This window comes from Lactuca saligna, chromosome 9, assembly GCF_052625555.1.
Source record: "Lactuca saligna cultivar CGN05327 chromosome 9, ASM5262555v1, whole genome shotgun sequence".
Classification (NCBI taxonomy): Eukaryota; Viridiplantae; Streptophyta; class Magnoliopsida; order Asterales; family Asteraceae; genus Lactuca; species Lactuca saligna.
In genome coordinates, this window is record NC_136425.1 from 82,601,257 (window position 1) to 82,620,008 (window position 18,752).

The following is an 18,752-nucleotide window of genomic DNA, read 5'->3' on the forward strand; positions in this document are numbered from 1 at the left end:
GTGGAGATCGTATCAGTGATCGGAGCAGCTTAGGTTATCTGTTCAGTCGGCAGTTTTGAGGTGAGTTATCCTCACTATATCTATAGGGTTTAAGGCACCAAGGCCGACCCTTTTATCGGATGGAAATCCGAGTAATTATCTGTTGTATGATATTGCGGGATATGGGCCGGAAGGCGTTACGTTATGGGCCGGAAGGCATTACATGTTGTGGGCTGGAAGGCAATGCGATGTGGACCGGAAGGTCATGGCCTGGAAAGGCGTATGTGCATAATTAGTATGTTGGCTGAGTCGTAGGGTGATGTTATGCTAGTGATCGGCTAGGCTGGTATCTTGGTTAGAGTAATGATATGTTATGTGATCTGTTGATCGATTTGCTAACTGTGAACTGTTATATGATTACATGTTATGTGCATGGTTGTCTGGTCTAGAGTGTAACCTGGTATGCATGGTTGTTTTATGTTCTGTCATGATATGTATGCTTTTTATGTTGCGGGCCGGAAGGCAATATGTTATGGGCCGGAAGGCTATGTGTTATGGGCCGGAAGGCATTACGCTATGGGCCGGAAGGCGATATGTTTTGGACCGGAAGGTTGTGGCCTGGAAGGGCGTATATGTGGTTGGTATTTTGGGGGTATCTCACTAAGCTTTCGGGCTTACAGTTGTGGTTTTGATGTTTTCAGGTTCTCAGGAGTCTGTGGCAAGGCAAAGGCGTGATCGTACTGTTCCTCGCGTTGGTGTTTTATGAAATGGACCTGGGAAATACTCTGTTAAATAATGTATTGAAAACCTTTTTGTAACAACATTATTAAAATGGGTTGTTTTTGAAAAGTTTTAATTGTTTCGAAATTTCGGTCGTTACAAGAACTATGTACTAATGATTTTGACACTCAGTTGAGTTGACTGACTTAGCTTATAAAATAAAAACATTCAGGTTGTCACTAAGGTCTGATCGAGGAGGAGAATATGAATCCAAAGACTTTTCTGAATTTTGTTCTTTAAATGGTATTATACATCAAACAACTGCTCCATATACTCCACAACAAAATGGAGTTGCTGAAAGGAAGAATAGAACATTGAAAAACATGATAAACTCAATGTTAATAACTTCTGGAGCACCCTATAATTTGTGGGGAGAAGCATGTCTTGCAGCAAACTCAATACTTAATAGAATTCCTCATAAAAAGAGTGACAAATCACCCTATCATATTTGGAAAGGGAGATTACCCTCTTACAAAATGATGAAAGTGTGGGGTTATCTGGCTAAGGTACAAGTACCTCTTCCAAAGAGGACTAAACTTGGACCATAAACCATAAATTGCATCTATCTTGGCCCTGCAATGAATAGTGCAGCCTATAGGTTTCTTGTGTATAAATCACATGTTGATGAGATCCATAACCAAACCATCATGGAATCAGCAGAGGCTGAATTCTTTGAAAATATTTTTCCTTTTAAGGATAAAGGGAAAGAGGTTACCTGCTCTAGGAAAAGACCTCTAGATTATGGACTGAATCATACCATTCCAGACAAAAGTTTACAATCAAATGAAGAGTATTCTTCAAAGGTTCAACAAGAGAACTTAGAACCTAGAAAGCAAACAAGGCAAAATAGCCAAAGATTTTGGACATGATTGCATGACCTATGTAGTAAATAAAGAACCACAAACATATAAGGAAGCTATGGACTCCTCTGAAGCTCCTTATTGGAAAGAGGCAATCAAAAGTGAGATTGACTCCATTGTGCAAAATAACACTTGGAAATTGGTAGATTTGCCACATGGGCAAAAACCAATTCGACACAAATGGATATTCAAGAAGAAGTTTAGACATGATGGTACCACTGAGAACTACAAAGCTCGTTTAGTAGCTAAAGGGTATTGTAAAAAAGAGGGTCAAGACTTCTTTGACACCTATTCACCTGTTACAAGAATTACATCAATTCACACATTAGTAGCAATTGCATCCATTCATAATTTGGAAATACACCAAATGGATGTGAAAACTGCCTTCTTGTATGGTGAACTAGATGAAGAGATATATATGAATCAACCTGAAGGGTTTGTGGTTAAAGGTCAAGAAAACAAAGTTTGTAAGTTAGTTAGATCACTTTATGGACTAAAACAGGCTCCAAAGCAATGGCATGAGAAGTTTGACAACACATTACTCTCTAATGTATTTAGAATAAATGAATGTGACAAGTGCTTTTATGTCAAACAATATAAGAATGTGTCATCATATGCTTGTATGTGGATGATATGCTTATAATGGGTACTATTTTGGATGTGATCAATCAAACCAACAAAATGCTACACTCTTCCTACTCCATGAAAGACTTGGGAGTAGTAGATGTGATCCTTGGTGTAAGAGTTCAAAGAAGACCAGATGATTATACTCTTACTCAGTCCCATTATATTGAAAGTGTACTCAAGAAGCTTAGACCTTATGATGACAAGCCAGTTGTCACCCCATTTGATGCTTCTAGTCATCTAAAGAAGAATAAATGTGATAGTGTATCTCAGTTAGAATATACTCAAGTTCTTGGTAGCTTAATGTATATTATGAATTGTACAAGACCGGACTTAGCATATAGTGTAAGTAGATTGAGCCGCTACTCCGACAATCCTGGGAAAGATCATTGGTATTCATTAGTAAGAGTTCTTAGATATTTAAAGCATACAATGAATTATGGATTTCATTACACAAGATATCCTCCTGTTCTTGAAGGGTGTTGTGATGCAAATTGGATTTCCAATACCTCAGAGGCAAAATCCACAAGTGGATATGTGTTCACTCTTGGTGGAGCTGCTATCTCTTGGAAATCATCTAAGCAAATTGTGAATACTCGTTCTACAATGGAAGTAGAGTTTGTTGCTTTAGACAAAGCTGTTGAAGAAGCTGAATGGCTTAAAAGCTTCCTAGAAGGTATTCCTCTGTGGCCTCAACCTATTACTGCCATTGGCATACATTATGATAGTAAGGGTGCTCTTACTAGAGCACAAAGTCATATATACAATGGCAAGTTGAGACACATTAGGTGCAAACATATTACAATAAGAGACTTGCTGAAGAATGGAATCATTTCCATTAGTTACATAAAGTCAAAGGAAAATATAGTTGATGCCTTGACAAAAGGCATTAGTGGTGAGAGTTCTTTTCACATCGAGGGGAATGGGCTTAAATCCAACACAATGAGTCACCACCTGGAGGAAACCTAACCTAGCAATATTGGAGATCCCATGGTCTAGGTTCAATAGGACAACTAGTTAGGGAAGACTCAAAGAAGAACTAACACAAATGTATGCTCACTCCTATTATATTTATTTTGTGTTTTTCTATTGATGATATTGGGATAAATTCTTTATTCTTAATAATGTTGATAGCTTTATAGTGGAATAAGTACAGATTGTTCCAGATTAGCATTACCTATGTGAGATGGATGTGAGGTCGCATCTTTGGGAGCTGATATGGCTAAGCTCTCTAAAATTCTCATGAAGAAAGGATTGTTCACGACCGAAATGAACATAACGGTAAGAATTGATCTATGCTTAGATATGATATATATATGATACTTCTTGTTTTTTATCCTACTATAAAAAGTGGTTTGTTCAAGACTCTAGTTCACTACCCACAAAGTAGATCTAAGTAGTACTCACTATGAAAGGTTCAAGATTTACAACACCTATTCAGATGCATGTCATATCTTACTTCCTTTATTTAAATATCAAAGTTCACTTATTTTCTATTCAAATGTAGGGTAATCTTGGAGTTTGAATAGAAAATGTGGGGTATTATTGGAACTTTGCTCTACAAAATTATAATGTGGGACTTATCCCATATTGGTGGAAGAGGAAACTTTATCCCACTTTATAAGACTTGTCCCATTCATTTATTCAAATGGATCAAGTAATTGGTTGAGAAAATTGGGTTTGGGTTGTGTTGTTGGACTAGTCAAATTGGGCTAGTAGTAGGATTGGATTATTAAATATTAATGTTCAAAGATAGGGCCTTGGGCCTTGTGCTTTGGGGCTCTTGGGCTCTTCTTAACTAAATAATATTTTTATATATATAATCCGAATTTAGTTAATCATTAATTAATTTTTATTTATTAATTATAAAACAAATTCTGTTAGATAAAAGATTAACTACAGTTAGTTTTTTAGCAGTTAATTTCGGTTGGCGGTTTATAACCACCATTGCAAGCCTATAAATGGAGGATTTATGACAAAATTTAAGAGGCTAATGAACGACAAACACTTTCTCTAAAAAATCGTTCTTGATGTCAAAAGAGATCATGGTGAATTTTGACAGATTCTGTTCTTGAATTGGTTGTTGTATCCTCAAGACAGACACATTCCAGAGAAATTTATGTCTTAGGACACTACAAAAGCAGGCCTCAATCTATACATATTCGAGATATATTTTCTGTGTAGTCAACATTTAAGTATGTTTTCTGTAATCTAATTTTTGTATTTTATATATATTTGAATTTCTTTTGTTTTATTTCAATTAGATTTGTTGATTGTATACTTCTGTCCTAAAACACATCAATGATTTTTGGTTTATGACCCCCGATTCCTAATCTAGAACATATTATTAAGCCTATAGTGCCACTGTTGGATGAGCCTGTTATAAATGTCTCACTTCAGACAATATTTAAGAATAAACGAGATTTGAAGCTAGTATTGGGGTTTTAAATGAATAAAAGATAGTTTTCAATACAAAACCACAAGTCATGCAACAATAGGTTTGAGGCCATATGTATTTATGAAAACTATGAATGGCATATTAGGGAAAGCATCTGAGTATTTGTGTGTTTGTTCTAAAATGAAAATACATCCCATTCATAAATAAGAAAATATACGAAATTTTTAGGATGTATATTAAAAGATGTCATAACTGATCATAGTAGAATATATTGTTGAAATTAAAGCATCCATTAAATGAAAAGGATAACTAAAGTTCAGATTTCCTACTCTTAGGCTTGACGTCCAAAGAATCATACTCTCAAATTGTTGAAATGCAAAGATGGAGATACATTTTTCTGACTCTTGATGTATTGCTAAAACCTATAGTTGGCAAGTACATGCATTGTAACCCATACTGATACTGATTCAACTACTCTTTGTTGTTGTTGGTTGTGCGGTTAGCCATAGGTTAATTATCATCAGCTTCTAATAACTTTATTAGTATGAGTTACTATAACTTCTGTCAGTTGTAGATGCATAAGTTCAAGAATGATATGCACCCATTGATCATTACAAACAATATATATTTAAAGGGAAAGTACTAGGCATCATATTTTTGAAGTGGATAGTAATAACTAAATACTCCTTTCAGTAATTGGCATGGGGGAGACCAAGTTCAGAGACGCTTGGAAATGGTTTCTAAAGAAGTTGTTGGGATTTATCGGTGTTATTGTCAATTTGAAATTTTTGAGAAAGTTGCATCCATTGAGCTCGTCATTAAATATAAGTCTTCTTAAACATAATTCACGAACTTTGCTTACACCATATCTCCATGAGCCTAAGACTAAAGTCAGAAAAGAATAATATAACATGTAAGCTATTTTGTAAAACATGTAAAAAGAGGCAACCATATAACCTTGAAAATATGTCAGCGTTACGCCATCGAGTACCTAAATCATGTAAGAAATTAGATAAGATCGAATATGAAAGGTAAGAAACGGCGGACTTTCCTGATGTACATTATAATGTAATGATGTCTAATGTTGATGAGTCTATGAATACATTATCAAAATATGTACGAAAATACCTCATCATGCTTCTAGTTGAATTTTTCTCGAAGCACATTGCAAGAATGTTATTGTAAACACCGACAAATGGTATAAAAATATCAAGCGTATCAACATATGAGTGACGTGATTTACTTGTATAAATATTATATCTTATTTCATAACAATTAGCAGAACTAAAGAGTATCTCACCAAATGGCCGAGGATGAATGAAAGAGAAAATTACATAGTTATCAACATAAGCTATGTTTGCTATGTCAAACCACTTGTTTGAAGTACATAACCATAATAAGAACATTATCGTGGATACAAGCTTGCATCAATGTTATTATAAAAAGTGGTTGTGCTCTAACATACCTTGTAATCACTTGATTACATCTTTATTAAGCTTGAGTTCTACTGAATGTAGTACTTTTGCATGGTCATGTTTCACTGTTGATGTATATCGAATGACATACGAGGAGATAGTACATGATTTCCCTATTTCTTTGAATCGTACCTAGGCCGATTGACCACGTAACAAAACTTGTATGCCACTGCAAGGAGAGGAACGATAATTTAAAACATATAGTTGATGCCACGAAAGGGCATACCCGTCTAATTTTTTAGTCTCCTTTAAATACCAATATATCAATATCTGTTTATTCAAGTATGGCGGAGGATAGCCAAACAAATAGTTATTATCCTATATTTGATTTAAATAAATAAATTGATGTTTATAGTAACGATTGATTCAATATAATTAAAATGATGTTTTTATTCAACACAATGTTAACAAGTTACATACTCCAAGCATAAATAATTTATATTGCGTAGTTTTAACTTAAAAGGGGAACTACAAGTTTAGGTGTCAATAAGGTTTTGTCCCAAAAAGTTATATGTGAATTTTGTGAACCGGAGTTTGTGGAGTTGGTCGTCATTTTCTTATAATTTGAAAACAATATATTCTTATAAAGACATATTCATACCTGATTTTAATTATAATTTATGTTTTTGAAAAGGTTCTAACTATCATGAGACGTGAAGTGATAGAAATATCAAATCTCAAGCTTTACGAATATTATGAGTCATGATATTTTTAAAATCAATAAGTCACTTAATGGACAATTTGTATATACATAAAAAAAATCACATAATTATAGTTTTATATAAAATATATGAAGTGTTTAAAAGATTCATAAACAAAAACTCAATGGTTTAATATCCGGCCAAAAACAAAACATATCTTGTAAAAAACTCACACCATAACGTGCTTTGATACAAATTGATCCACCTTGGCATGTCACACCTAACATCGCCACCACCATAGTTGCACCTTGATGTTGTAGCACGCTTTGACCCCGTCTAAAGTCCATGACATGTTTTTAGTGAGCACTTCATGTTTTTTTAGTGTTGTTATACTGATAAATTCTTTTTCTTTCTTTTTTACACACAACAAAAGGTCTTTGATAAGTGAGAATCAAGAGAAGAGGTGGAACATGTGATTGATAGGAATGATGCGATATATGTACCATTTTGTTATTCAATACGAGACCATACTCGACAACAATGGCTATGGGCCCCAAGACACTTTAATGTTTGATTGTAATTATGCCTCTTCGTTTTGTTTTCTACTTGTACTTTTTCTCATATAAAACAAATGAGGGCCACTCGATGCATGCTTTTGCTCTATATGTATGACATTTTTAATTTTTTATTTTTTATATTTGAACAGTCGTATGAATTATGAAATGTTTTGTCCAGTTTAACTATTTGAGATGGTGGATTCTGACACCCTGAACCTTATGAGCCAAATGGTTTGATACAGCGACAACAGAAAGTATATTTTGATGACAGTTAATGTCAAAAGGATTAATGAGTGCAAGAAGTAAGACCTAAGAGTATGAAATCTAGACCTAAACAATATCCATTGTTGAATATATTTTAATGCTAATTAAAACAAGTGATATAATATAATATTAGTTAATAAATTTGGATATTGGGCCTACACATTAGTATCAAGTAAAAAAATCATTGGAAATATGGGCTATTGGATATGTCGATTATATTATTTTGGGCCTTTGGGTTATTTAGTTATTCTAGTTTCCGTGACGAGCTTCATTCAGCTTGTTACTTATTTCCATGTACATAATTTCCAAATCTTCCATTCTAATAAACAAAACTTTTTATCCACATGTATTTCCATCATTTTACAAAGTTAATTTCTAATTATATATAAATATTCAATTTAATTCATTTTTTATGTGAATCTAAATTCATTTATGTATACATTATTATTTACAAAATAATTTTTTTCTATCATGTTTTTAGTAAACTACTTTAATAAATTTTTATAATTTTTAATTTTTTACTATCATGTTTAATCATCAATATTGTTTTTCCTTTTTATCCTTAGTTTGTACGGTTTGTAACCTAATACAAAACTATACAAATTGATTTTAGACCAAACCATTTACTGGTTTTGAGTTTTTGGATAAACACAAAAACTAGTTTTCCTACATATTGGGTTCGGTTCATAACCGAATTTTCCTTGCAAAAATGTAAACGAGTGTAATTGGCTGTAACTTATTATAATCTTCTTTTTATCGTTCTTCACTAAAGAGTTTTGCATACAGTTTTAATTACTCAGTTCTAGTTGGGTTTCAATATATATATATATATATATATATATATATATATATATATATATATATATATATATATATATATATATATATATATATATATATATAGAGAGAGAGAGAGAGAGAGAGAGAGATGGGTTCAATTGAGAAAATAAAAAAGGTTGAGAATGAGGGAATCATTCTCGGCCATTCATTTAATCTAAGCATAAAAGACACGGTGGCAAACGTGTAAATATCGTAATAACCTTCAATCTCAAATATGTAACTATAGAGAATTCGATAACTGTTCGTTCATCATCAAAAATTTTCCTCCAACCTTCAATAATCATCCAGATTTCTTCGACTAAACCGGAATTTCTTCGTTGTTCATAAAATTGGAATCGGAGTTCTGAACTCGCAATCACAGTCGACATTGAGGGACTTAGAATCGGTACTCACAGGTTCCCAATCGGATTTTCGGAAATCAAAATCAAATTGAGAAATCGATCAGAGATACGATGTCGAATCTGAAGTCGAAATCGGAAGTATATGATGATTTGGAATTGATAACTTGATGTTTTTAACATTTTTAAAATAGTTAACTTGTTTGCACTCTAACTGTTTGATGAAATGTATAAACTAAATTACCACGTTATATTCACATATGAATATGTTTTCTCACCTGAATCAGTATATGATTATTAAAAACACAAAAAAATATGCAAGTCTGTATGTTATTCGTATGTGAATAACATATAAAAATTATATATATTTGTCAAAATACCTTTAATATTCACAAGTAAATATACCTTGTAATATTCATATGTTAATATACTGTGTAATATTCATAAGTGAATATATCATCTAATATTCACAAGTGAATATACTCTCTAATATTCACATGTGATATACCATGTAATACTATATAATATTCACATATGAAATATCATTTAATACTCATAAGTCAATATATCATCTAATATTCACAAGTGAATATACTATGTTAATATTCACAAGTGAATTCATCGTCTAATATTAAAATATGAGTATACTATGTTTATTATATGGTATATTCATATATGAATGATACTTAAATTGTAAAAAAAAAAAAAAAATCATACTTTTTATTCATAAGTGAATAACGAATGTACTATAATAAAACCTGATGCATTGTTATTCATTTATGAATAACGACACTGAAAATATAAAAAAATAATAATTTTATCTTAAACTATATTAATATGGATGTCTTGTAGAGAATAAAAAATCATGAATTTTGGTATATTTAAAATCATTTTTTGATAAAAATAGCTAATAAAAATTTAAAGAAAAAAAACGAAAAAACTATGTTTTTGTATATATTTAGGTAACGATTAGCATAGTTTAAGGAAATATGTTATGTTGGAAAACACATGTGCATTCGATTCCCATTTCCGCCGGTACGTTGGAGATTTTTGCAGCAAAAATAAATGATTGGCTGAGAATGATTCCCCCATTCTCGACATTTTTTTTTCTTAATTGAACCCTTCTCTCTCTCTCTCTCTCTCTCTCTCTATATATATATATATATATATATATATATATATATATATATATATATATATATATATATATATATATATATATATATATATATATATATATATATATATATATATATATAGGGTTAGGTTCATGTGAGACGGCCTAATTTTGTGAGATTGTGAGACGTATTTTTTTTAATTAATTCAAGTTCCGAAAATAATATTTAAAAAAAAAAAAAGAATTTTTGGATTTTTCCATTTATTTTGTATTTTAAAATTATTTTTTAGAATATGTCAGTGTAATATTCTATTAGAATATTTCATGTATTTTTCAAAAAAAATGGAATTTATTTATTTATTTATCTTTTTTTAGTTAATTCAAGTTCCGAAAATAATATTTAAAAAAATAATTTTTGGATTTTTCCATTTATTTTGTATTTTAAAATTATTTTTTAGAATATGTCAGTGTAATATTCTATTATAATATTTCACGTATTTTTCAAAAAAAAAATGGAATTTATTTTTATTTTATTTTTATTTTGTTTTATCTTTTTTTAGTTAATTAAAGCTCCAAAAATAATATTTAAAAAAAAAAAATTTTAGATTTTTCCATTTATTCTACATTTTAAAATTATTTTTTAGAATATGTCAGTGTAATATTGTATTAGAATATTTCACTTATTTTTTCAAAAAAAAAAAAAAGCAATTTTTTTTTTATTTTTTTTCTTAGGTAATTCAAGTTCCGAAAATAATATTTAAAAAAAGAATTTTTGGATTTTTCCATTTATTTTGCATTTTAAAATTATTTTTAGATTTGGTCTCACGGTCTCACAAAATTATAATGATCTCAAATGAACCTGAACCTATATATATATATATATATATATATATATATATATATATATATATATATATATATATATATATATATATATATATATATATATATATATATATATATATAGGAGTATGATCAAATGAGAACACCTAAAAGGTTGAGAACGCAAGAATCAATCTGAACCATTTAAATATTTAGATCTAGGACTATTATTAAATGGACGATTTATGATAAATTCTAAAACTACGGGTATTAAAGTGTAACTTTTAAATTGATAGAATGGCATAATAAGAATTGCAAAATTACCTATTTCCTACAATTTCTCACCCTCTCTCCTATTTCCTTTCATAATCCCGTATCTTTATCTCCACCGATCTCTCTTTAGGGTTTCAAAATAAGCGCCTCTCTCAATGAATTCGGGTCCTTTTTCTTTCCTCTCTTCCCGTCGATCGCTCCATTGCCGTCTTACCCCAACTTCAGGTTTGAATCCACGTATCAAATCAGTGACATTGGATTCCAGTTCCACGGCAATCATCGACGATCCGACATCGGCTTTCGCTTTAGAAGAAGAAAGTCCAGTGAAGATCTGCGCTAGGGTTAGGGTAATGGTGTTGATGAAAAGAAAAGATGAGGAAGGTATCGTATATGAAGCTTAAACGTAGTCAAAACCTAAGGCAACGACTACTTCTATCACCTCTCACTTCAACACCGATTCTAATCAATGATATAAGTGCCGACGTCACCTGGCTTGGACTCCTTCCTCATGAGGTCTCGTTTCTCTGCCTTCTTGAGACAATCCCCGATGACTGTCATGTCGAAATCAACGAAACTGGTAATCCTAGGTTTTATCTTTCTTTTTCTAATTTCATGTTCCAATTTTTTTAATATTCTTGTTTACGTTCTAGGAAAATAGAAATTGAAGAGAATATAGGGCTAATTTGTATTGTAGTTGAAGTTAACTCTATGTTCATTCAAAGTGAACGATAGTTTGAAATCAATTTACTCGTTGAATAATACAAACCTGGGATAGTGATGGGTGGGGGATATCTGGAGCATGATTGTGGATTGAGTAGATCAATTGGCTATTTTTTGGAATCTTTGATTTTTCTTGTTTTTTTTTTTTTGGGAAAAAAACCCCATTTCCATTAAGCTCAAAGGTAACCTTACACTCCCTTCAACTTTTTCATCTAATATTCGTTCTATTGATTTACATCATCAAAAGTGTATTCATTTATGAATATAATTACAATTATAGAAATTCATATGTATTTTGTATTTTGTTCAGTCTCTTCATTTACTAAATTTGCTTCATTTAATTGATTGTTAATTGTATTTAATTATGATTTTGGGGTTTTCTATCAAGAACATGAAATGATGAAGTATGAAATTGTTTCAGGAGCGAAGAAAGAACAATATGGAGCACCTCCACTGATTTGGTGGTTCATCGCAGTAGTGGAGTGGCAGGGGCTATTCTGGCAACCTCTTCACCACTTCGTTTTCTTGTTCCAGTTACTGTCGATGAGAGCGGGAGGAAGCAGAAAGAAAACGACAACAGGGGGTGTTTGGGTTGCTTGGTGTGTCATAAAACAGTGGGAGAAAACGGAAGGGGTTGTTGCTCTTGGCTAGCCAGAAACCACTAGCAAACACCTCTAGTGGGGGTGTTTTTGTTGCACCTCGAAGACAGGAGAAAAATAAGGGAGTGTGAGAGGAAATAGAAGAATGAAAAATTGTATTTATCTGTGAATAGCAGTGCATTCATGTGTGAATAATAGTGAAGGAATAGTAGTGCATTCATGTGTGAATAGCATTATATTCATTTGTAAATAACATTGAATGAATGTATTTATTTATGATTAGAGGTATTCATTTATTCAATTCTGAATAACAAGGTACTTATTTGTTAATAGCAGTGTGTGAATAACAATGTAAGCATGTGTTAATGAGTATATTTATTTATGATTAGATGTATTCTTTTTGTGGAGAAATGATAATTTTTACAATCTTTTTTATTTTCAACTAATTAAAAAAAGAAATTGGATTACTTGTAAATTGATGTGTATTTATTTGTGATTGGAGTAGTATCATGTTTTTTGAAAAAAAAATCATTTATGAATACAAATGTACTAATTTGGTGTTCAATTTCTATTCATTTTTTTGAACACAAAAAAAAAAAAAAAAAAAAAAAAAAGAAAAAAACCCTGAAATAGGAGAAAAAAATTGATTTTTTAAAGAATTTTTTTCAATTTTAAAATACATTTTGATAATATGTTTTTTATATTCCATTAATAAAAAAAATAAAAAATTGAATATTTATTTCTTTTTTGGTAACTGATCCTAAATTTAAGGGAATTTGATTGAATTTTAATTTATTTTAATTTAATTAAAATATACAATTACTAGTATACCCTTATATATTGATTGGTCCAGAATTGTTCTCGCGTTCTCAACCTTTTAGGTGTTCTCATTTGATCATCTCCCTATATATATATATATATATATATATATATATATATATATATATATATATATATATATATATATATATATATATATATATATATATATAAACTAATCGTTTACCCGCGTTAGGCGAGGATTGTGAATAATTTGTTTCATAAATTAGTTTCTAAAGACAACCACCTTTTATTTTTATTTATATTATTTGCACAAATAAATTACATCTAAACAATTATCAACAAAAGACAATGTAAGCAAAATGAAATCAATAAGAATTAAAAATGAAAAGCTAGGATTATTTAAGAATATACATGAACAGATGATTGATTGTGTATTATTAATCGTGTAACAGTTTTTTATAGAACACATTTGATGTATATATGTCACTATCGTTATTGATTGTGCGGTGCACCAGGCAACAAATAGTTTGATTCGTCAATTTATTTTCGAAAATGTTTATTTGAAATTTGAAATTTGATGATAGAAATGTATTTTTTTTTGCCAGAAAATATATTTTGATGTGAGATGGAATTGGATGGAAAATATTGTAACTTCACAAAAATATTAAGAAAAAATTTCGATTTTAAAGCACTAAAAACCATTCCAAAATACCATAAGTCAACAAATCCAAAACATGAGTTTAGAAATTTATATTAAACATAATAGGAACTCTCAAAGTCGTTAGGTGCGGAAAGTCATCGATAGATGCAATATAATCAAGCCGAGTCATTTCTCATACTACTAGAAGTACCTGAAACAATCAAACTTTAAACCATAAGCACGAACTTCAATGAGTTCCCCAAAATACCGCATATCAATATGTGCCCCGCCCAACATAAATTTAAGAGTGACAAAGATAATCTAACATTCTACTTAACATAGTGAAAAGACTCGCAATACTAATCAGAGTAGACTAAATTGCAACTTACAAAGATAGGAAATTGGAACTACACACCACTTGATGAATAACAGAAGGTCAAGCCTTGGTATACCAAAACTAGTACTTTGACTAAACGTCAACCACATCAAAAAGTCCATGATGAACGGTCAAAGTCAATGGTCAGCCACCACGTCGTGGCAGCCACACAACAAAATTGTCATGTGTGAAACCTGCTATCAAGTTGTGGTAAGACCCTTTCTACGCAGTGGTCTTAGCTTTATCAAAATTATAATGAGTTTTACCCAGCACGTCGTAGTAAGGCCCTTGCCACGTCGTGAGGACAATGATATATATAATTATGCACCAAGGTCTTAATCCTTTAAACCAAACATTCATACTATCAAGAGAGCTTCGTAGCATCCTTAGGGATCATACACATCCTAACTTTTTGTACATGCATGTCCAATGCATGTCATACTCCAAACTAGGTTAAAATGGAATAAATTAGGCTAAATTCCCCTGCATTGCATTAAATCATCAAGGAAGTCCATATCTAAACCATATAATAAACTTGGGACTTTATTGACCCATAAAGTTGCAAACTTTATCCAGATGTATCACTAAAATATTCTCAACATGAAGAACTAGGCTCAAATCCAAGATCTACAATGAAATAAAAATAGAGGTGATGATTTGAGGGGCTTACAAAGGTCCAAAATATGCACAAAAGATGGAAATGAGCTAGCTTGATGATTTCTTGCTCTACAAGATCCTCCTTCTCTTTCCAAAGGCCTCAAATCACCAAAAATGAGTTCCAAATGATCACTAGATGCTAGGGTTTTTTTGGGAGCTCTTATGGGGCAATAAGGACTGAGGTTGGTTAAAAACTTATCCCTCATATCCTTTATATAGGGCCCAAAGCCTAAAACTTAGGATTTTATACAGAGAGCGACACCGTGTCATGATAATTAAGTCACCACACTATGGTGGGGATGACACTACCATGCCATGCTACTCTAAACACCATGTTGTGGTAAGGTTAAAATCCAAAATTGAAATTAAATCACAAGAAAATCTTTGAATAATACTATCTAAAAATCTGGATGTTACAACTCTCACCCACTTGAATTAGATTTCGTCATCGAAATCTGCTAGTACAAACAACTCGGGTAATGCTCTTGCATCTCCTCCTTGGATTCCCAAGTCCACTCGGAACCCTTCTCGTGCTTCTATTGCACCTTAACCAAGCCCACCACCTTTTTTCACAAGGAATTTGTCTTCCAGTGAAGGATAGCAATCAGTATCTCCATATAATTTAAACGCACATCAATCTAAATGTCATCCAACGATACCACTACAGACTCATCAGTTAAGCACTTTTGCAACAGGGAAACATGAAAGGTGTCGTGGATTTAGCTAAGCTCCATTGTCAGATCTCATTGGTATGCAACCTTTTGTAGCCTGGAAATAACCCCGAAAGGACCAATGTATCAATGTACCTAGGGCTCTACTTTACCCACTTTCAGAATCGAATGACACCTTTCCAATGTGACACCTTTAGAATGACATAATCCTACCACACACAAGCTAAGTTAACTCCGTAGTCTTGATCACGACCTCAGTGTTGCATATAACTCACTGACCAACCTCTCCCTAACAATTTGGGTTCCAAAACTTCCTCCCTTATAGCAACTAGAAATGAGGCATATCAATATTGGTGTATTAGCTATTGTTCTATGAGAACTCAACCAAAATAAGGTAGGTATCCCAAGTCCTACTAAAATACAACACACATGCTCTAAGCATATCCTCTAGAATTTGAATGGAATGCTCACTCTGACTGTCGTTTCGAGGGTGATATGTAGTACTAAAATGCAATCAAATACCCAAATCCTCATGGAACTTACTCCAAAAACCTAGAATTAAAACGGAAATCCCAATTAGAAACCACTGAAACTGTACACCATGACGAGCGACCACCTCTCTAATGTAGTTATCGGCCAACTTATCGTTGGAAGAGCTCTCCTGAATGGGGATAAAATGAGCACTCTTGGTTAACTTATAGAAAATTAAGTTTCAAGTCCCTATACATCTTCGTCGCACTGGGTGGATTGAAAACATCGATTTATGAGCCTCCTCCATCAAAGTCTACCAGAGACCACCTGAATATGGCATCCACACCCTACCATGAAGGGTCAGCTACTCATGACTATTCTAATAAAAGGAGGCAATCTGACTAACAATCCTCTCACTGTTTGAATGCTCCTACTTCATCTTCTCTCTAATCAGCTCCAACATCGGAGTAACAACAATCATCCTTAAGTGTAAGACCCTAATATGAGCACTATTTGACTTGCAACTCAAAGCATTGACCACCACATTAACTTTCCTTAGGTTATATAATATCTGACAAGAATAATCCTTCATTACATCAAGCCACCTGCGTTTCCTCATGTTCAAATTCGGTTAATACATCAAGTATCACAAACTCTTATCATACGTGTAAATGGTACACCAAACCCCATACAGGAAATAACTCCAAATCTTGATAGAAAAACCACTACACCGACTCTAAGTTGTGTGTAGGATAATCCACCTGGTGAGGTTTCAACTGCCTTAAACTGCCTCAAAGTGTAAGCAATCACATGACCCATCTGCATAAGAACTACCCCCAATCCAAAAATCAAGGCATCACAGTAAACTACAAAATCTTCTACGCCCTCGAGTACGGTCAAGATCGATGCCCCATACAAATTCTACCTCAATGTCTCAAATGTCACCTGCTGCTCAGTACCCCCCCTGCCCATAGAAAAGTAACATTCTTCTTCGCCAAATGGGTTAGTGGAACTAAAATATTAGGGAAGTTTTGAATGAATCTACGATAATATCTGGCTAAACCAACAGAAATCTAAATCTCATATGGAGACTTCGAAACCTCCCACTGCATCATGCCCTTGATCTTAGTTGGGTCGAACAAGATACCATTCAAGTTGGCGAGGTGGCCTAAGAACTCAACCTCGTGCAACCACAACTTATATTTTGAGAATTTGGCTTAAAGCCTCTCCCATCTCAAAGTCTCAAGAACCACACACAAATACTCCTTATGTTTCTCCTTGGTCTTAGAATAGATCAAGACATCATTAATAAACACCATCACTAATGGATATAACATCGGCATACACACCCGATTCATGAGGTCCATAAATGATGCTAGTGCATTGTTATCAACACAAACTCATAATGTCCGTAATAGGTCCACAAGGCCGTCTTCTAAATATCCTCACCCCTGAACCTCATCTAATGATAACCAAATCTCAAATCAATCTTGGAAAACCAAGATACACCTGGAAGCTGATCAGATAAATTGTCGATCCTTATAAGTGGACAACGGTTTTTCACCACCAACTTATTCAACTCCCTATAGTCGATGCCCATCTGGTGGGACCCATCCTTCTTTTTCATAGAAAAATGAAAGCCCCCCCCCCCCCCCAAAAAAAAAAAAAAGAACAGATCGGACTGATTAACCCCACATGAAATAGCTTCTATAGTAGTGTGGACAACTCCTACATCTCAGGAGGTGCAAGAAAGTAAGCTACCTTGGCTATTGGAGCTGCACTTAGAATTAGGTCGATCCTGAACTTCACTTGCCTCTCAGGAGGCACTCCTGAAAAATCCTCGGGAAACACATTAGAGAAATCTCGAAAAACTGGCACATCGTCAATAGAGTTTTTTCACTCATCTCGTGTATCCTTGACCTAATAAAAAAACCTTGAACATTCATTTTGCATGTACCTCCTTGCCCTCCCAGCTGAACAAACAATCAATGTAACACCCATAAAAATCATGTCAAATTAAAACTTTCTAAATCATTCAACACCAATAATTAATACAAATTTGTTTTCAAAGTGGTTTCATGTCAGAGTATCCCAAAATCAAATCATAAAAACATAAGGAGGTGCGCAATCATGCCTTCGCCTTCTCACGATCATCAGAAGTACCTGAAACATAATCAACAACTGTAAGCCCGAAGCTTAGTGAGTTCCTCCAAAATACCAACACCATACAAATCATAGCTATATCATTGCAAACAAGTAAACAACATGCATAATGAGCCATCAGCCTAACTAGACCGCCTCGTAGGGCCATCAGTCTATCTGGACCGCTCTCTGTGCCATCGACACGTCAGGACCGCCTCTCAGGGGCTTCAGCCTATCCAGACCGCTCGTCAGGCCTTTGGCCTGAGTAGTATGCCTTAACCGGGTCTGCAGTCAATTCGGTCCTTCCTGGGTATGTTGGCCTAGAGCACAAAGCATGACGCCTCAACCCAACCCCCAATCAAACAATCATGTGCATATAAATATCATATGCTAGCATATATAATAGTCAAACCGATCTAAAAGATCACTAATTATTACATCATCCTATATACCAGGATACCGAGCTAACAGGTTACTAACATAGCATCATCCTATATACCAGGATACCGACCTAACAGGTCACTAGTATAGCATTGTCCTATATATACCAGGATACTAACCAAACAGGTCACTAGCATAGCATCGTTCTATATACCAGGATACCAACCTAACAAGTCACTAACATATCAACATGCAATAAACCCAGATACAAATCCGAAAAGGGCCGACATTGGTGCCTTCGACCCTATTAGTATAGTGGGGAAAAATCACCTCACAAGTAGCTC